General features: G+C 36.7%; 2 protein-coding genes across 4 annotated transcripts in view; one reads left to right on the top strand and one right to left on the bottom strand.

Annotated features, from left to right (window-relative positions):
- psmg3 (proteasome (prosome, macropain) assembly chaperone 3) overlaps nucleotides 1-20644 on the bottom strand; it is a 149537-nt gene that overhangs the window by 97502 nt on the left and 31391 nt on the right. The gene's annotated exons all lie outside the window — the stretch shown is intronic.
- elfn1a (extracellular leucine-rich repeat and fibronectin type III domain containing 1a) overlaps nucleotides 1-20644 on the top strand; it is an 84212-nt gene that overhangs the window by 46763 nt on the left and 16805 nt on the right. For both annotated transcript variants that reach the window (XM_058048348.1, XM_058048349.1), the window contains one exon: nucleotides 10156-10241. The gene's annotated coding sequence lies outside the window, so the exon portion shown is untranslated. The remainder of the gene's footprint in view (nucleotides 1-10155; nucleotides 10242-20644) is intronic.

The raw sequence follows: 20644 nt of genomic DNA, 5'->3' as shown, positions 1-20644 counted from the left end.
TAGAAAAAGCAATTTCAGAGTTAGCATTGTGCCTGCACATAGACACCCCCCATGTGTGTGTATTTGTGTGTGGTTTTTTTGCGTCCTGGTCTGCTGTTTACGGGTTCAACAGGCTGCACGAAGGCTACCATTGGGAACGCTTTACGTTTCCTCCGGGCTTGAATTTTCATCGACATAAAAAGGAAAAGAAATCCAGCGCGTTGAGTTGCAACAAACATTATGTAAATGTAAAAGCTGCCCTCTCGCTTTGGGTTTAAGAGCGCCTGCTCGGTATCATCACCTTCGGGCTGTTGAGCTCCATTTGTAATTATTAAAGACACAGATGTCAACATGATGTCGGGGAACTCACAACCAGCTCTTTGGGCCTTTGCACTCCGACGTCATGCTGACTAGGATCTCTTGTTTTCTGGTAAACACTACGTGAGACGCCATAACGAGAAAACACATACGCTGCTTTTCTTGTTTGTACAAAAAAATGCTAATTTCCGCTAAACGACATAAAGAGGACTTGATATTCACTCTGCATCGGGGTCAGGTGGTGCATTGCTATTGGTAATGACTTTGAAATTTAAAGTTATCGCCACCTACATGAAGGGGGGTGCAACAACATCACATGGAAATATGGGGATTTTTAATCAGACAAATATATTGAGAATTCTTTATGAAGCATTTTTCTGCTTTAACATTGCTTTTGCCATTACAAAAATACATTTTTGGCCATTATTTTTTTATTTTATTTTATTTTGTAAATATATTTTCATTGAATTAATTGAGCGTATTTTTTGTTATTATATAATTCCTAATAATTATATTATATTATATTATATTATATTATATTATATTATATTATATTATATTATATTATATTATATTATATTATATTATATTATATTATATTATATTATATTATATTATATTATATTATATTATATTATATTATATTATAATTAATAATTAGTAGTAGTTTAAATTGTGTGACTTGGAAAAATATAAAAATGTTAATTTTTCATTAAAATTAAATATATTTTATAGTTATAAAGGTATACACATTGGGACTGGACAAAAAAATGGTAAATAAAAAAAAAAAATAAAGGTAAACATTAAAAATAATATCACATTTTTAATGGGATGTAATCATTATTTATAGTTTTTAAATAATATCTTGTGATTTATATACGTTCATTAGTAGAATATAATTATAAATACAAATCATTTAAATGTGATTATAATTAATGTCAATCTGATATTTTTAGATGAATGTATGTATTTTTCATAAACGGTAACATTATGATTTAGTATTTTTTATTTAATATTATAACATTATTATTATTAGATATATATTATTGTTATGATTATATCCACCTATTAATTGCCACCTTGCTTCACTAAGAGAAATGATCGCTAGATAAGCTTGACTTGCGCCCACTCAACACAGATGTGTCTTATAATTTACAATTTATGAACAATAACTAACTTTGCACAATAGAAGTAAACAGAGCCACACCAAATAAGAAACCAAGTCAAAGAAAAACTCCACTGTAGGCGCTCTTGATTGACAGCACATTCCCAGTTAATTACATAACTACCAAAGCAAAAACTGGCTTAACACCATAAAAGCACAAGGAGACCGCAGAGGACCGCCAAGGTCCAGAAATGAATGAAACGTGTCACTTTGCCTGGAGTCCTAGTACATGTTCTCATATTATTATTATTATTATTATGATGATGATGATTATTATCAACCCTGGCTTAAAGTAGCCATCAATCAAAAAAGCCGGTTGTGTGAGTGACACATGCATGTGAACCATGTCATTAATTAGATTAACAGCGACGTGATTGACAAGCGCCACAGAGCGAGGAGGCGCCTAATCAGCTGATCTGGATCGGCTTCGGCTGCCACGCCAACTGCTTGGATTGGGGAGAGTGATGGGAAAGTGCGGCGTATCACGCTGTGAGCTATTATGAAGCCAACTGCAACCGCCACGGTAAAAAAACATCCTCAAATAGCATTTCGCTAATGATCATCTTCATAAAGTCTCGATTTCGCCTATTTTTTTTTTGCGAATGAAATGCTTTTATCCAATATAGTGAAACAAAAACACTATCTGTCTCCGATAATGCTGGTCTCAGTAAAAGTGGAGCCTTGAGGCAGATGGAGGAGGCGGATTTGAAGGTCATAGGGCACTAAATGAGTCTACTAGTAAGAAAATACACATTTTTCTACATTTTGTTAAAAGAAATCTGTGTCTTTTAGGGGTGAATTTTGCCCGTCATCCATATTTATGTCAAACATGAGCACATATTTCCTTTTCTGTGTGTCCTAAAGTGAGTTAGCATGACAGCGCTAACAACAAACCCAACTTTTCTGATGATAAAGTCCTCAAAAAAAATAAAAATAAAACCTCCAACAATGAATACATTTGTGATAACATGAAATACTTAGAGTATTTTGTCTTATTTGACCATTTTGAACATTATTGCAACTTTTTTTCTAAGTGCCTTGATTTCACATAGCCGATAGGCGCTAACGCTACTTCTGTCATGCTAGCTTTCCTTTTCTGTGTGTTCTAAAGTGAGTTAGCATGACGGCGCTAACAACAAACCCAACTTTTCTGATGATAAAGTCCTCAAAAAAAATAAAAATAAAACCTCCAACAATGAATACATTCGTGATAACATGAAATACTTACAGTATTTTGTCTTATTTGACCATTTTGAACATTATTGCAACTTTTTTTTCTAAGTGCCTTGATTTCACATAGGCGCTAACGCTACTTCTGTCATGCTAGCTGCCCACTGTAGCTTGTTAGTGTTGGTGTAAATAAGTACATAAGTACATAAGTAAATAAGTGTATACATAAGTATGTCCCATGACGTCCACTGTTAGCTCAACTAATTTTCTCTCTTTGGAATGCACCGAAAAACAAAATTAATATGTCTTATGTTTCACATAAGGATGACAGGCAAAATTCCAATAAAGGGCAATTTTCCTTTTAGTATTAATTTGAAAAAAACAAGAAATATTAGGGGATTTTTTTTTTTTTAAAAGAGCAGTAATTTTTTAGTTTTAATTTTAGAAGAATAAAGAAAAAATATTAAGAGTGTAAAGTCATAAGGAAGATAGATAGACTTTCTTTATTGTCATTGCACAATAACAGCAGTGAAATTGCCAACGAAATGTCATTACCTGGCTCCCATATTACAATAATAAATAATAAATAATAAATAATAAATAATAAATAATAAATAATAAATAATAAATAATAAATAATAAATAATAAATAATAAATAATAAATAATAAATAATAAATAATAAATAATAAATAATAAATAATAAATAATAAATAATAAATAAATGGCATCAAATATGAACAATGTACAGCGTAATGAGAATAAAGTCCTAATATTATGTACAAGATTAAATATTTGTCAAAATAAAAAAACAGTACCCCTAGTTCAGTCAGCTGGGATAGGCTCCAGCACATGCTAGTGAAGATAAGCATCATAGAAAATATTTGGATGGGTGTAAAAATACTAAAAGCATATCTATGTGGGTTGGATGAAAACATGCAAAAGTTTGCCCTCCCCCCCGACTTAGATCCTTGAAATGGGTTCTATGCTATGACAACACGGTTTTAAATGCTGCATATTTGTGACACTAAATTGCTTCTAGAAGCACCTGATCCCTCACTGGGGTTCAAGCGGAGTCCAACAACACTTGAGATGACTTCTTACTGGAAATAGACTGCAGGGAGGGAATAAACACGCTCTAGTGAATAATGCACGGTTATTGTTAATTCAGTGGTTAGCCAACGCTGGCGTTATGATTTCTGCAGCAGATATCACTGTCACAGCGGGATAGCGGATGGATGATTGGATGGATATCACTGTCACAATGAGACATTATACCACGACGAAATAAATCGGTGTTATTCCTGCTGGTCTATGACGAGTATAAGCTATCCTTATCTATTAGCAGTCAAATTCACTCTCCAAGCCGCTTTGACATCAATATAACATAATTGATATAATTAATAATGGATATTACAATCTGTTGCTACTTGTGCTTGAGGAGGGTACATGACAGGAAATTATATGTCTACACTTGTTGATGAGCAGAATGTAAAACTGCCTCATATAGCAAATAAAAGGACAGGGAGATGTGTGTTCCATTTCATTGGAGCGCAAATAGTTGGATGCATGGATGCTTCCGTCCACCAGGGGCAGCGAAAGGAGATCAGAAGCCAAAGAGAGGCTGACGTGACTGCAGCACTCTGGCAAGCATCAATACATATGTTGCTCAGACGCAATGCATTCTGTTTTTTCATTTTAAAATTGTATTGGTACTTGTTTGTATTTTTCTCAGGTATAACTTTTGAGTGTTAAGTTGCCGTGTGATGAGTTTAGTGTTACATTGATGAGTTTAGCAATACATTGTTTTTTCATTTTTTAATTATATTGGTACATGTTTGTATATTTCTCAGGTATAACTTTTGAGTGTTAAGTTGCCGTGTGATGAGTTTAGTGTTCTTTGTAAGATGACACTGTGAAACCTGCAATTTCAAGAAAAAAAGTGAGCAATACATTGTTTTTTCATTTTTTAATTATATTGGTACATGTTTGTATATTTCTCAGGTATAACTTTTGAGTGTTAAGTTGCCGTGTGATGAGTTTAGCAATACATTGTTTTTTCATTTTTTAATTATATTGGTACACGTTTGCATAATTTTCAGGTATAACTTTTGAGTGCAAAGTTGCCGTGTGATGAGTTTAGTGTTATTTGTAAGATGACACTGTGAAACCTCCTGCAATTTCAAGAAAAAAAGTGAGCAATTCATTCTGTTTTTTTATTTTAAAATAATATTGGTACATTTTTGTATAGTTCTCAGGTATAACTTTTGAGTGTTAAGTTGCCGTGTGATGGGTTTAGTGTTCTTTGTAAGATGACACTGTGAAACCTCCTGCAATTTCAAGAAAAAAGTGAGCAATACATTCTTTTTTTTCCATTTTAAAATTATATTGGTAATTTTGGTAATATTGGTAATTTCAAGAAAAAAAGTCTTGCACATATGCAAGATTATGAACTAAATTATGAAATGAATATTCTATAAAGTTTTCACAGGGCAGACAAAGCCTCCATTGATCCAAACATCCCCGAGTGCAGTCATATTTCCAGCTATTTCCATCCTCACATGTGTGCTCTGTTTTGCACGTCCGCAGCCGAGCAGAAGGCATTAGCTCGCTGCCAAGTCAACCTCCGGGTCAGCGTCCTGGAGTTATGCCACTTATTCCAGTCTCCTCGAGACCACACGTGGTGTGACTGGCCTATACCACCTTCCTCCTTCCTTCCCTCCCTTCTTGCTTGCTTGCTTTCCTCTCTCCTCCGGCTGCCACCTGACCCCATCTTCAATTTTTAACAAGTTTACCTACAGCTTTATTGGCTTGGCTTACTCCCATAGCTCTCATAGTGGCACATAGTAGTGTTTAGCAGGGCGTAATGTTACAGAGGGACAGAAAACACAACTCCAGTGACTTCAACAAAACAAACTTGCATGTAAACATCAAGCATAACAATATTGCATGATATTACATAATAATTAGATTTATGGTTTTAGTGGTTTACTGATATTTGCATTTTTAGATCTGAATTGACTGATGGATTGAATCAAACAGATTTTCCTCAGTATCCATCCATTTATTTACACATATAGACAAACAACCATTCACACTCAAATTCATACCTACGGACAATTTGGAGTCCAATTTGGAGCCTAGCATGTTTTTGTAATGTGGGAGGAAACCGGAGTACCCGGATTTAAAAAACCCACGCATGCACGGGGAGAACATGCAAACTCCACACAGAGATGGCCGAGGGTGGGATTGAACTCGGGTCTCCTAGCTGTGGGGTCTACGTGCTAACCACTCGACCACCATGCAGCCCCAGATTTTTCTTCTTGGGGAATAAGTGTCTTGTTTTCAGAAGGGTATTTAATTGTCAAGACAGCTGGGATAGGCTCCAGCAAGCCCGCGACCCCCGTGAGGATAAGCGGTATTGAAATGACCCCAATGACCCCCAAAACACAAAGGGTGGGATTGAACTCGGGCCTCCTAGCTGTGAGGTCTGCGTGCTAACCACTCAACCACCGTGCAGCCATTCCAAAAACATGCTAGCTTAATTGGCGACTCCAAATTGTCCATAGGTATGAATGTGGCTGGCGACCATAAGACAGCTGGGATAGGCTCCAGCACGCCCGCGACCCTCGTGAAGATAAGCGGTAGAAAATGAATGAATGAATGAATAATGATGACAACAAAAATAGCTCATAAGAGTATCATGAAAACCATGATATAAGACTCTTATGTAGGCATGTCTGATACCGATATCAGCATAAAAATTAGATAACGGTATCAGATTTTTTACCCGCACATAGACTTGCATTGCTTCCATTATCGTGTGCAAGTCTATAACAGTTTAGTCCAGTATGCACTGAACTACAGTACACCACAACAGGAAGTACTGTTATGCTACAAGCGTATTTTCCTCACAGTTAAGTTGTTCAGCAACATCTGCGCGGCCGTTGTCAAAGTGTGCCGATTTGTGTTCTCCACCATCGCGTTCATGGATCCCACGAGGCTAAAAACACATACTCGCATTTGTTTCCACGGCCGAGGCTTTGACAATGGAATTGTTGTAGCGCCGGCAGTCGTATTGATCCGGTCGTGCGTATATTCTCGTATTTTCACCTCGCATACGAAGCAGACGGATGATACTAGAGGAAGGAACGTTTGAACCTCCATAACCTTTGGCATAACATGTTGCAATTCATCACTTAGATACTATATAACATATGTATATAAACAGTATGGGCTGCCTCCCACTAAGTACTACATGCATCATTTCAACATAGCAGTACCTTTTGATACTGAGCCCTATTATGCAAGCGTATACTGTAACTTTGTGCTCTTTAAAAGTATACTTTACAAGCTTTTGTTGAACTCTAAGCTGGTAAAAAAAATAGCAGAATTTCTTCTTTCAACACAGCAGACGCCATTTTGGATTGAAATAATGACAAAAAATAGCATTTGGATGCTAAGCACCAAGCGTCCAAGTTTGCATCTTTGTGTGAAAGCAGCCTAAAAGCCAAGAACTCTAAGCTGGTAAAAAAAAAAAAAAGCAGAATTTATACATTCAACACAGCAGACGCCATTTTGGATTGAAATAATGACAAAAAAATAGCTATTTGGATGCTAAGCACCAAGCGTCCAAGTTTGCATCTTTGTGTGAAAGCAGCCTAAAAGCCAAGAACTCTAAGCTGGTAAAAAAAAAAAAAATAGCATTTATTTATACATTCAACACAGCAGATGCCATTTTGGATTGAAATAATGACAAAAAATAGCTATTTGGATGCTAAGCACCAAGCGTCCAAGTTTACATCTTTGTGTGAAAGCAGCCTAAAAGCCAACTGTTCCCTCTTGGCTGAGAGGCTTCCTCTACGGGGGGGCAGCTGCAAGAGCGACCCTGCCAAGGGCGGTGAGCTTCCCGTTCGACGCCGTAAAACGGGTCATTGAACAGCTAAATGGACTCATTATGATGTGTAATTAAAAGAATACTGCCGAAGACTCCCCGACTCCCCTCGGTTTCCTCGTCGTCTCGGGGTCTTGTGCTGGACGCCGGCCGCCGCTTAAACTCTCACCTCGTTCCCTGGCATGCAAACGGCGGCCTTGGCGAGCTAATTGAATGGCATTATCCACTGTCCTCACACGCGCTGATCATCTCGCCCCGTTTGCAGATTCCAATTACGGAGTGTTGAGATTGAATTTTGTACAACATGTTACATCCTTTGTGACTCACGAGGGGCGAGATCACAGAATAGTTTCATTAGAAGGCGAGCGGTAATATGAATACCGATTGGACTGGAATCTCTTGTGCTGTTTGTCTTTGTGCCGCCATTAATATGCATTCGCACCCCTCACACTGCATCCATCCCACTACCGAGCACACGGAGGGGGGGTAGAAGATGATTACATTTTACATTCACTTCAAGTTTAGTCCGGGGAAAATGTATGGAAGAGTAGCCTACTGAAGACTAACGCTTCCACGTGTGACACTGCTGTTTTTGAGAACCTACTGCAAAACATGCCAGTCAAAAATCTATTATTGCAAAATTTCCAGTCAAAGATCATCTATATGACGCTTGCTACTGTAGGACCTACTGCAAAAAATGCAAGTCAGAGATCTTTTTCTATATATATGACAGAGGAACTGCTGTTTTTAAGGATCTACTGCAAAAACTTAAAGATTGCAGTTTTTATAGAACTACCGCAACGCTTGTCCAAGATGTTCTTTATACAGTAACAGACGCAATCAGCTCTTTTAAGAATTTTCTGCAAAAAATGTGAGTCAAAGATCCTCTATGTGACAGAGGATTCACCGCAAATAGTTAAAAAGATCCTCGACATGACAGGAGCTTGCTGCAGTTTTTATGGACAGGGGCACTCTACTATCTTTAAGCACCTACTGCAAAAAATACTAGTCAAAGATTGTAAAAAAAAATGTCAAAGATCCTCTATATGACAAATTACCTCTGCTGTTTTTAAGAACCTACTGCAAAAATTGCAGTCAAACATTAGGGTTAGGGCAAGGGTACTCTGCTGTTTTTAAGTATCTACTGCAAAACATGAGTCAAAAATCTTATATATGACAGGAGCACGCTGCTGTTTTTAAGCATTTACTGCAAAACACGACAGTCAAAAATCTTCTATATGACAAGGGCACTCTGCTGTTTTTAAGCATCTACCGCAAAACATGACAGTCAAAAACTTTATATATGACAGAAGCACTCTGCTGTTTTTAAGGATACACTGCAAAAACGCATGCCAGGATATTACTGCTATTTTTGAGGACCAATTGCAACAACTGTCCAAGATCCTCTATATTACGGGAGAAGTCTGTTTTTAAAGAATCACTGCAAAAATGCCAGTCAAACGTTAGGGTTAGGGCAAGGGCACTCTGCTGTTTTTAAGCATCTACTGCAAAACATGACAGTCAAAACTCTTCAACATGACAAAGGCACGCTGCTGTTTTTAAGCATCTACTGCAAAACATGACAGTCAAAAGTCTTGTATATGATGGGGGACTCTGCTGTTTTTAAGCAAAAACTTTGTATATGACAGGAGAGCTCTGCTGTTTTTAAGCATCTACTTCAAAACATGCCAGTCAAAAACTTGTCCTTGTATATGTCCTGCTGTTTTTAAGGATACACTGCAAACACGTATGCTAAGAGATTACTGCTATTTTTGAGAACCTATTGCAACACTTGTCCAAGATCCTCTTTACGACAAGAGCAGTCTGTTTTTAAGGACCCACTGCAAACATAGTAGTCAAAGATCCACTATATAACAGTAGTGCTACGGTTTTTAAGCATCTCCTGCCAAGAAAATGTGACTCAAAGATCCTCTATATGACAGAGGAACTGTTAAGAATCAACAATAGCCAAAGATAATCTACATGACAGTAGCTCCTACTGCAAAAATACCATTATATGTGTCTGCAAAGACTCTATGCAGTCAAAGATCCTCTATAGGAGGGTTAATATTTCCGCTAATAAAAATGCATAGAAAGGTGGCCGCTGCTGTGTGCAGCAGATGCACTTCACCGGGGACTCATAAAAAAAAACGATAAGAGGGGGAATGATGTTTGATTAATTAGCGGTAGAAGTAACTTTTGGAAAGAATTCAAAAGCGTGTGTTTTGCTTGTTATAGATAAGGTTAATGAGGTGGCTCCATTTCTTTACAAAAATGTTTCCTCAGGGAAGCGAAAACGGAGGAAAAAGTAGACTTATTCCCCCAACTTTGCTGCTCATAATAGCTTCCATAGCTTCCGTGGGACATTTGTGGCTATTAATGAGGTTGGAGGTCACTGAAGGAACGAAGAGAGGAACGTACGGGCTTGCTATTGCTGTTCTAGTTTGTCCCATAAGGTGTTTGATGCCATTCTTCCACACCCAACTCATCTTAGCATTGCTTGTGAGCACTGATAGTGTCTCCACAAAGTGTTCCCACTAAGTTGGAGTCATCCATAATGTCTTGCAAAGATAAATAATTAAGATTGATGAATGAATTATCATTTTTTTGTGTCACTATTTGCGTTGCAGAGTCCACATCAGTCTAACGGCAAGGACAAGGACATCAGGCATGCTCTGCTTCGTCGAGGACTTCCAACCAACAGACTACCAGAGAGGTAAAATGTGAGCATGGTGCACAGCTTTGCATGTGCTAAAACAACAACAGCTTTGCCCCCCCCCTCCCATCTAAGAGGATGACAGAGAATCCATGCCTAATCCCGTGGTCAATACACATGACGAGTACAGCAGCAAAGACAAGTCCCTCCAAAGGACGTGTCATCTTGGGAAGTTTACATGCACGGCCGCCATGGCAACCTCCGTTTTTGTGTGCAGTAAATACACTTTAAGATGCGGGGTGGGGGAAAAAAAAGGCAAATTAATTAAAGTTATACGACAGCAGGAACACTATAAAGTGTCTTTTCGACGACCACTAGCGGTTTTCTTGCCGGAGGCCTGCAGAGGATGAATGCAAATCCTTGTTTAAAAAAAATAACTGCTTTTTCGTGCCGAAGGTCAAACACAAACAATGAATGAGCTAGCCTTGCTGTGTTTAATGCTGGAATAAAGCAAAGCAGAGACAAAAATGATCGGAGCTGTCCAATCAAAAGCATGGCAATTTATTTTTAGTTATTATATGTATTGCTGTGATTTATTTATGACACTATATGGTTAAAATACTTCTTATAAGTAGGGACTTTTATTTTCACTGGTTATTATTATTATTATTAAATTAGGTTATTTTTGTGTCATTAATATTTGGTGAAATTAAGTATTATATAGGATTTTATAAGATATTTTTATGTCATATTTTAATTATTTATTATTTATTTAATAAAAAATAAGTGACAAATATATCTAAAATAAAAATTAACTAACAATTGAAACTTGTTTTACGTTATATATAAAATTAAATTAGTTAATATAAATTAATAATAATTTAATATATTTATTTATTGTCTACTTAAATATTTTTACTGTATTTTTATTTATTATTACTATTTACTATATATATAAAAATATCTATATATGTACAAAAATGATCTGAGCTGTCCAATCAAAAGCATGTCAATTTATTTTTAGTTATTATATGTATTGCTGTGATTTATTTATGATACTGTATGTTTAAAATACTTCTTAAAAGTAGGGACTTTTCACTGGTTATTATTCATTAATGTCATTAATATTTGGTTAAGTATTATATAAGATTTTATAAGAAATTTTTATGTCATATTTTAATTATTTAATACATGTAAATAAAAATAAGTGACAAATATATCTAAAATAAAAATAAACTAACAATTTAAAATATATAAATTCTATATTTAGGATGTTTTAAATTTTGATTACTTTTTTGTAATATTATATATATAATATTTATTTACTATTGTCTATTTTTTATTTATTTTCTATTTACTATATATATCTACTTTTTTAAAACAAAAAAACACTATAAATAAAAGCTATTTATTTATTACAAACTAATGCCAAAATAAATTAATTACTATAATAATATGAGCTGCAGCTTTAAACTGTAAAAAGTCAGTTTATTTTTAATGGCATGCTAAGAAGTGAAAGGAAGTGATGTCATTCGTAGGCAGACTTGAGACGGAAAACCCTTTATGCTGGATTTTCCCCCATAAAAAGCCAAAAGATTTGCCTGCTGAGAATAAAGCATGCTGACATCCAGCCTCCTGCCCTGTGCAGATTTCGAAGCAGATAATTGTCTTGTTAAAAAGATAAAGATCCATAAAATGAGTCCTTGCGTTCACCCCTAGCACAACTTTACTGCCAGTACGCGTCCTCAACACATGAATCATCATCGACTCACTCCCATAACCGGAACACCCCGACTTCCTAAATGACTCATGCGTTACACCGCTAATCACTGGCGGAGTGGATCCGGTCCAGCCCGCGTGGAGATGGCATCTTATCATTTTTGATAAGACGCTATCGCCATCGTACGAACTGGCGAGGCCGCGGGCACGAATATTTGGCGGTTAATTTGTTGCTGCGCTGACAAACAGAGACAATAGCAGCCTGAAGCACGAGTGTGATTAACAAAGCTGTGTTGGAATAATAAAGATGTGTTTCACTCTGCATTATAATGAAAGCAGTGATAATTCATCATCATCACGCAGACACTCGCGGAAAGATAGCATACAGCAGCGTGACGTTAACTTGAGACAAAGAGCTTCCATGCGGCAGGAGTGCTCTTCTTTTTTTTTTTAACAATGTACGGTGCAAAGACTCAAAGATCCTCTATGTGCTGTTTTTAAGGATCAACTGTAAAAATACTCCTCAAAGAACGACTGGAAAAAATCTACTAGTGCTGTATTTAGCAGCACTATGCTGTTTTTAAGGACTAACTGCAAAAACACAAGTAAAAAAAATCCTCTGTATGTCTGCTGTTTTTAGGAATCTGATCAAACAATTGTCAAAAAAAACCTTTACTGTATATTCCAGCAGTTTTTAGGGACCGACTACAAAAACACCCCTCAAACAACCTCTAAATGATGGAGCACTGCGCTGTTTTTGAGAATCTGCAAAAATACCAGTCAAAGATCCTTTATATGTCAGCAGTACTGTGCTGTTTTTAAGGACTAACTGCAAAAACACAAGTCAAAAACCCTTTGGATGCCAGTAGCGCCCTGCTGTTTAGGGACCAACTGCAAAAACAGTCCTCAAAAATATCTAAATAACAGGTACACTCTGCAGTTTTTAGGAATCTGATCAAACAATTGTCAACGAGCCCAGTACTTTTCTTTTATTTAAGGACCAAGTGCAAAAACACTGAAAATTAGTCAAAGCTCTTCTATGTAACAAATGCACACACAAATGCTGTTTTTGAGGATGTACCTCGGAAACACTAGTCAAAGGTCCTTGATATGACAGGAGCTTGATATTGTTTTTAAGAAGCAGCTGCAAAAACAGTTCTAAAAAAATGCTCAAAATGACAGGCATGTTCTGCTGTTTTTAGGAATCTACAAAAACACAAGTCAAGGATTGTCTAAGTACTGTGCGCTGCTTTTTTTAAGGACCAAGTGCAAAAACACCAGTCAAAGATCCTCTATGCCACAATCTGCTGTTTTTAAGAACCGGGTCCAAAAACACTAGTCAAGGACCCTCTATATGACAGCAACATCATACTGTTTTAAGGACCAACTGCAAAAATCCTGTGTGTGTCATACTTGCTGTTTTTAGGAATCTACAAAAAAACAAGTTATACTATACTACACTATACCATACTATACATACTATACTGTACTGTGCGCTGCTGTTTTTAAGAACAAAGTGCAAAACGCTCTTTAAAAAAGCTCTAATTGTCAGACTTGTGCTGCTGTTTTTAGGAATCTGCAAAAACACTAGTCAAAGATTCTCTATATGATAACAACATCATACTGTTCTTACGACCAACTGCAAAAACGCTAGGCAACGATCCTCTGTGTGTCATACTTGCTGTTTTTAGGAATCGGTTGCAAGTCACGGTCTGGTGTGATGTCACTCATAGCCCGCATTTGGCCCATGTGCCATCAGTTGGATAGCCCTGCTTTGGAAGTATAACGTAAACAATGCAAATGTGTGTTTACACGTATGCTAATGAATTATTAAAAGACATGAGCGCCCCATAAAGAGAAGCAGACTTTAGTGCGCTGTAAAGCATTTTATACGTGTTCAAGTGTCACTGGGCGAGTGAAATAAATGTTACTGTGCTGCTCGTTTGGGATGCAGCCAGGCTCTTTTCAGGCCGTGACCATTAGGACCTCCATTAGAACTTCAATGAGATCACAGTGCAGTAATCCATCATTTGTTGGTCCTCACCTAGACCAACTTCAAGCTCCAGTTCGGTGTCCTGTGTCATGTCAGTCAGTGTGGAACGGCAGCAGAGGAAAAAGAGGTACCTGAATGGATTAGAGGGAAGAGCGGTATGGATTGGCTGCACGCAGACGTACGTACATCCCTGAGGAGGCTTCAATCGGTGGCAGGAGAAACATCAGCGTGCTTCGTCAATGATTGAGCTATGTGCTCATCAATGGAATTTAACCTTTTACACTGTATTGGTCACGAGTTATCAATATTGCAGCACTTTGTCATGGCGGGGCTGAACAGTGAATATCACGCGTGTCATTACTCTAGCACAAGTGGCGTGTGACCTTTTTGCGGCGTGGGTTACATACTGACAAGAGCAACAGATGTAGGTATGCTAAGAAGGTAGTAGCTTTGTGATATAGGTGGATATAGAGTGGATTATTAGTATGAAATTTATAATGACATTATTTTTCCTCAATATTACAAGTTTATTATCATAAAAATGCAACTTTCTCTTTGGAATATGACTTTTTTCTATTCATATTTAGACTTTATTCTCGTAAAATTGTAGCTGTTTTTCCATTTCTGATGAATGCCTGGTTTATTGGCCAATTTTCAAACCCTTTCAATTTTCTTCTTGTTAATTTTCTTCTCATAATTACGCCTTTAATTAATATTCCCATATTAGAACTCATTTTCCAAATATTACATTATTTGTTATTCATAATATCACAATTTAAATTTATTGATTTTTTTCTTAATATTTCTAGATTATTTTTTTACTAAAATTATGTTATTTTTCCTCAAAATATGACATTATTCTTTTTTTGACATTTTGACTTTTTGCCCCCCCTTTGGAATATGACTTTTTTCTCTTAATATTCTATACTATTTTATACTTTGGACACCCCTGCTCTAGCAATACTGCCAATACTTGTTATTCATAATATCACAATTTAAATTTATTTATTTTTTCCTTAATATTTCTTTATCATATTTTTATTAAAATTATGTGATTTTTCCTCAAAATATGACGTCATTCTTGTAAAATTTTGACTTTTTCCCCCCTTTCGGAAGATGGCTTTTTCTCGTAATATTTTATACTTTGGATAACATTATTTGTTATTCATAATATCACAATTTAAATTTATTTATTTTTTCCTTAATATTTCTTTATCATATTTTTATTAAAATTATGTGATTTTTCCTCAAAATATGACGTCATTCTTGTAAAATTTTGACTTTTTCCCTCCTTTTGGAATGTGACTTTTTTCTCTTAATATTTTATAATATTTTATACTTTGGACAACATTATTTGTTATTCATAATATCACAATTTAAATTTATTTATTTTTTCCTTAATATTTCTTTATCATATTTTTACAAAAATTGTGTTATTTTTCCTCAAGATATGGCGTTATTCTTGTAAACTTTTGACCTTTTGGAATATGACTTCATATAATTTTATAATATTTTTAATAATATTTTATACTTTGGACACCCCTCCTTTAGCAATACTGCCTGTAAAAAAAACAACCCACCTGTAACCGAGGCACCTGTGTGAAAGAATACCACAAATTCGGACCGTAATTTCTATGCCACACCCACAAAATCATACTGGCCAATCATGGCGCAGCAAAGACCAGGCTGTGCTTCTCCTTGTAGAGGTCCATTCTATTTCATGCTAGGTTTTTACCATATAGACCTGAATATAAGACGACACCTGATATTTTGCCAACTTTTTTTCAACATAAATTGACTGGTCTGACTCGTCTGTATATTTAGGGTAATATTTCTGCGTAAATGCAATGTTGCAGCTTTTGTGAAAGCTCTATTGTTTGCCGTCCAACAAGTAAGAACTCTGCTGATTTTAATGGCGCCTGCGGATCCAGATGCGTCCAAGTGTTTCCCCTGTTACCTGTAACCATAATAGCGTACAAACCGCCTGTTCATTAAGTCCTATTTATTCCAATAATGGAGACCTTTTACAGCAACAGGCTCTGCCAATGAGAGGCATCTGTTAAAAGAGGCTGTTATCACTTGATGGAAGATTTGCATCTTATGCGCTTCTTGATTAAACCTGTCATCAAGTAGCATCCTTTTCATCGTTACATAAAAAAAACAGCATATTTAAATGCAATCTGCCAGATGCCAGGCATATATTAGACGTGCTTCTCCCCGCGTACTCCTCCTCCTCAAGTAACATTTCCTCAGTCTTTGTTCAAATCTGCAAAGCAAATAACTCCTCCTTTGCGTGCTTTGCCATGTGAGGGTTTTTTTTTTTCTTTTTAATGGAAAGCGGCAATAAAAATGCAAATTGTGATTCAATGCCATCTGAAGCCCTATGTGTCAGAGGATCTCATCGAAAGTCCATTAGTATTTCCAGGATTTATGTTGCACCGTGCACCCTAACAGGGATAAAAGTCCCCTCAGCGGTGAATCAGTCAGCTCCTGATGAGATCTTAAGTCGGTTGCTGTGACGCACCAAGAGAATTTTTACTCCTTTTTTTTTTTTCTTTCTTACAGTCAAGTACCAGCTCTCTATTATGTCTTTTGGACCCTGAGGGAGCGTGGCCTGTAAGAAACAATAACTGTCCTGTCAAAACCGAGACACTTTTATTTCTCAGCCACAAGGTGCTCGTATTTTTTTTCCATTTGCCCGCTCGCGTTTCCTGTCATTCAGACTGTATGGGAGGAATGTTACACGTTAGGTCTTCATTTATTCCACCTACGTCCTTTTATTTGCTGCCACCTTCTACGTCTGACAAAATCCACAGGAAGCAATTAAGGCAACAGGTTGTGATGTTGCAATGTGGAACTGTTCGGATCAGAATTCTAAAGAAAGTTATTTCCTGGAAAAGGCACGAACATAACAGTAGCGTAAATGTTTCTAGCATTTTTAGCATTGCTATGGAAGCCAGCACAAACTAATTCAAGACAAGAGGACGATAGAAGAGTTGCAAAATTAGTCAGTATGTATGTTTTATTAGTTTTTTTATTACATTTTTTAAACATATTTTTATTTAGATTTCAATACATTTTTATTTTCTATATTTATTTTTTCTATTTTATTTTTTTTTTATTTTTTTTTATTTTTAGCATTGCTATGGAAGCCAGCACAAACTAATTCAAGACAAGAGGACGATAGAAGAGTTGCAAAATTAGTCGGTATGTGTGTTTTATTAGGTTTTTTATTACATTTTTTAAACATATTTTTATTTAGATTTCAATACATTTTTATTTTCTATATTTATTTTTTCTATTTTAATTTTTTTAAATTATTTTTAGCATTGTTATGGAAGCCAGCACAAACTAATTCAAGACAAGAGGAAGATAGAAGAGTTGCAAAATTTGTCAGTATGTGTGTTTTATTAGGTTTTTTATTTATTTTTTTAAACATATTTTTATTTAGATTTCAATACATTTTTATTTTCTATATTTACTTTTTCTATTTTAATTTTTTTTAATTATTTTTTATTTTTATTTTTCTCATGCGGGATATTTTTTATGTATTTTTCTTCATTTTGATGATGATTATGAGTAATAGCAGCAGTAGCAGTAGCCACGTGATTTGTGGACATTTTGAAGACAATTTAGGTGGGATTTTTCAGTATTATCATAATTAATGGTAGTGTAGTAGCAGTAGTAGTAGAACCAGCAACCACCACTATTGTAGTAACAGTAGTGGTAGTAGTAGTGTGGGCATTTTTAATAATTTTTTTCTTAATAATACAGCGAAACCCCACACACAAGTTTAATTGAGTCTTATTTTCTCTTATTATGTCAATTATATTGGGTAATACAAATGTAAAGGTGACTATAGGGGTGTTATTTCAGGTCAAGAAGGCTCTAATCATGTTAAAGCCCGTATTTAGAAGTTTTCTATGCTCTAGCTTTGGAGATATTAGATTCATCAATAAGGAATCCTACTTTTTAAGAAAGTTGGGGTTGGAAGCAATCAACTGCGATGAACGAGGGATTACGGAAGAAGCGAGCAGCCTAGAATAAACAGAGTCGTAGCAGTCTGTGAATTTAACAAAGCTCTGCTTTTAATTTAGCTTTGCTTCGTCAGCAGCCAAAAAAATCATCACAACCACATGCTTTTGGCTTCGAGGCTATGAGCTAACGCGTGGAGTTGATGGTCAGTTGATGGCCTGGAAAATTGCGTTTGAACCTCCGGGTGTTATTGCGACTCATATCTTAGTCTCTAAAGTGCAGGATTAAATTAAACTCTGCTGTCTGTTTGATAAATGCTCGCAACAGCTCACTTGGTTTTTTTTTTTTTTTTTTTCGGCTTGTGTTTTTTTTCGTACATACATGGCTGCCATCTCCGGTAGCGTGTTGTCGTTATAAGATGTCACTCAAGCAGAGTTTTTACTTCATGATGAGATTTTTTTTTTTACCCTTGTCTCAGCTTGAACCGCCACTGAAGGACTCTGGGTCCACTAAAGAACAATAGAGTCAGGCATTGAGGATGTAGGAAGAAGATGGCGAGCGCCAAGTCATTTAAAGTTTCACAAAGTATGACACCGAAGTGGAATACCAAGTAGCGAGTGCAAGGAGTGGAACTTTTGCAGTTACACATTTTCCCCTGCCCAACCTTTGCACCCAAGGCTCTAATTACTCCTTTTTCCAAAAAAAACAAAAAAAAAAATCCGTCACTTGAAATTCAGCGTTTAATGCACCATCAGCGTTCAATTACACCAGCGCTGCTCCTCCACCAACACTTACTGCTAATGAGCAGCAACCCGTGCCAATTAGCGGCAGTGAGATGTTGTTGGCAAATGTTAACGTAGGTTATTAGATTAACAAGAAAACAACAGAGATGAAAGATTTATTTGTGCTGCTGCTGCTTGATTGCAAAAAATTGGTTTTATTTGTGTAATGAATACAGCCAACCCTCCCCCACTCCCCTCCTAATGGAAATAGGAAAAGTCAGTTCTAGGGTCAAACTGTTGCCACCATAAAGGAGTCAAGATTTTAACATAGCCCCACTTATATCTCGTTATGTCATTCCCATGTAATATTATTTTTCCCAGTTGCAAATAAGCCTCCTCCCACATTCCAAAAACATGCTAGGTTAATTAGCGACTCCAACTTGTCCATAGGTATGAATGTGAGTGTGAATGGTTGTTTGTCTATATGTGCCCTGTGATTGGCTGGAGACCAGTCCAAAGTGTACACCGCCTCTCGCCCGTAGACAGCTGGGATAGGCTCCAGAGTGATAGAAAATGAATGAAAGAAGCAAAAGTACAGTTATACAGTTGTCCCTCATTTATCACTGTTATTTGGTTCTAGACCCAACCACGGTAAGTGAATTTCCATGAAATAGGATTCATTATGAACTCATTGGACCAGTCCAGGGTGTACCCGAGCTCTCGCCCGAAGACAGCTGGGATAGGCTCCAGCACCCCCGCGACCCTTGTGAGGATAAGCGGTAAAAATGAATGAATGAATTGTAAATAAGCCGGGCTTAAAACTGCACCAAACATGTTCTCTTCTATTGTGTACCTGCATCATCACTTATTTTTGCTTTAAGTATGGCTTTGCAATCGGGCTTTCGGTTTGAAAAAAACGGATTAATACAAATTTGGTAGCGAATGAGTTCATAATGAATCTTATTTCACGGATATTCACTTACCGTAGAACCAAATAACAGTGATAAACTGTATGTTAGTTTCACTCAACTATGGTACATTCATTCATTCATTTTCTACCGCTTTTCAATCCTCATGAGGGTTGCTGGAGCCCATCCCAGTCGTCTTCGGGTGGGGTACACCCTGGACTGGTGGCCAGCCAATCACAGGGCACATATAGACAAACAATCATTCACACTCACATTCATACCTATGGACAATTTGGAGTCGCTAATTAACCAAGCATGTTTTTGGAATGTGGGAGGAAACCCACGCATGCACGGGGAGAACATGTAAACTCCACACAGAGATGGCCGAGGGTGGGATTGAACCCTAGTCCTAGGTTTGCACGCTTTCCACTCGTCCGCCATGCAGCCCGTATGAAATTTCAATGTTTTTGACGATTATATTTAATGAATTACTAAATTATTATTATTACTTAAGTCAGCTGGGATAGGCTCCAGCATACCCTAGTGAGGATAAGCGGCATAGAAAATGGATGGATGGGAATTGATACCAACTTATGGTGAATGAAAAAAAAATTCAGAATTTGCTTTAATTTCTTTCTTAATTTTCTGTAATTATACTTTTAGCGCTTGCCACAGGCCAACACAAAATGGATGACAAAAGAGATGACACTGATTTAGGCGCCATACGCAAGTTTAGAGTAAATGTAAGCCTGCAAACCTCACTCTAGGGCCATTTGTGGTACATTCAAGGCCACCTGTTTGGACTCAACACATGGTTTTCCGTCCCGATTTCACTGTATCTCTCCACTAGAAGGTCGGTGTGGTTACGACGGGTGGGGGTCATGTGATAAATCCAATGTCGGAAGCGCCAATTTAAGTGCAACTGTGCGGAACAAAATCAATTGAGGTGCTAAGCTAAAAGGTTAAAGTTAATAAGACACATATTTGCTCGAGTATATCTGCAAGCTATTTAAAGTCGCTCTGCAAACATCACTTTTTTTTTTGTAAAGCCGCATCCCGCTGTGATGAATGTGCAAGTTTAATATGCACTGATTTAACCAGAGCACGCCTCCTCCTCCCCCCTTCTGACAAAGCAATCGAGGACCT

This window comes from Doryrhamphus excisus, chromosome 15 (genome assembly GCF_030265055.1).
Source record: "Doryrhamphus excisus isolate RoL2022-K1 chromosome 15, RoL_Dexc_1.0, whole genome shotgun sequence".
Taxonomy (NCBI): domain Eukaryota; kingdom Metazoa; phylum Chordata; class Actinopteri; order Syngnathiformes; family Syngnathidae; genus Doryrhamphus; species Doryrhamphus excisus.
The sequence above is the reverse complement of the archived record's forward strand: the minus strand, read 5'-3'. Positions and strand labels throughout refer to the sequence as shown.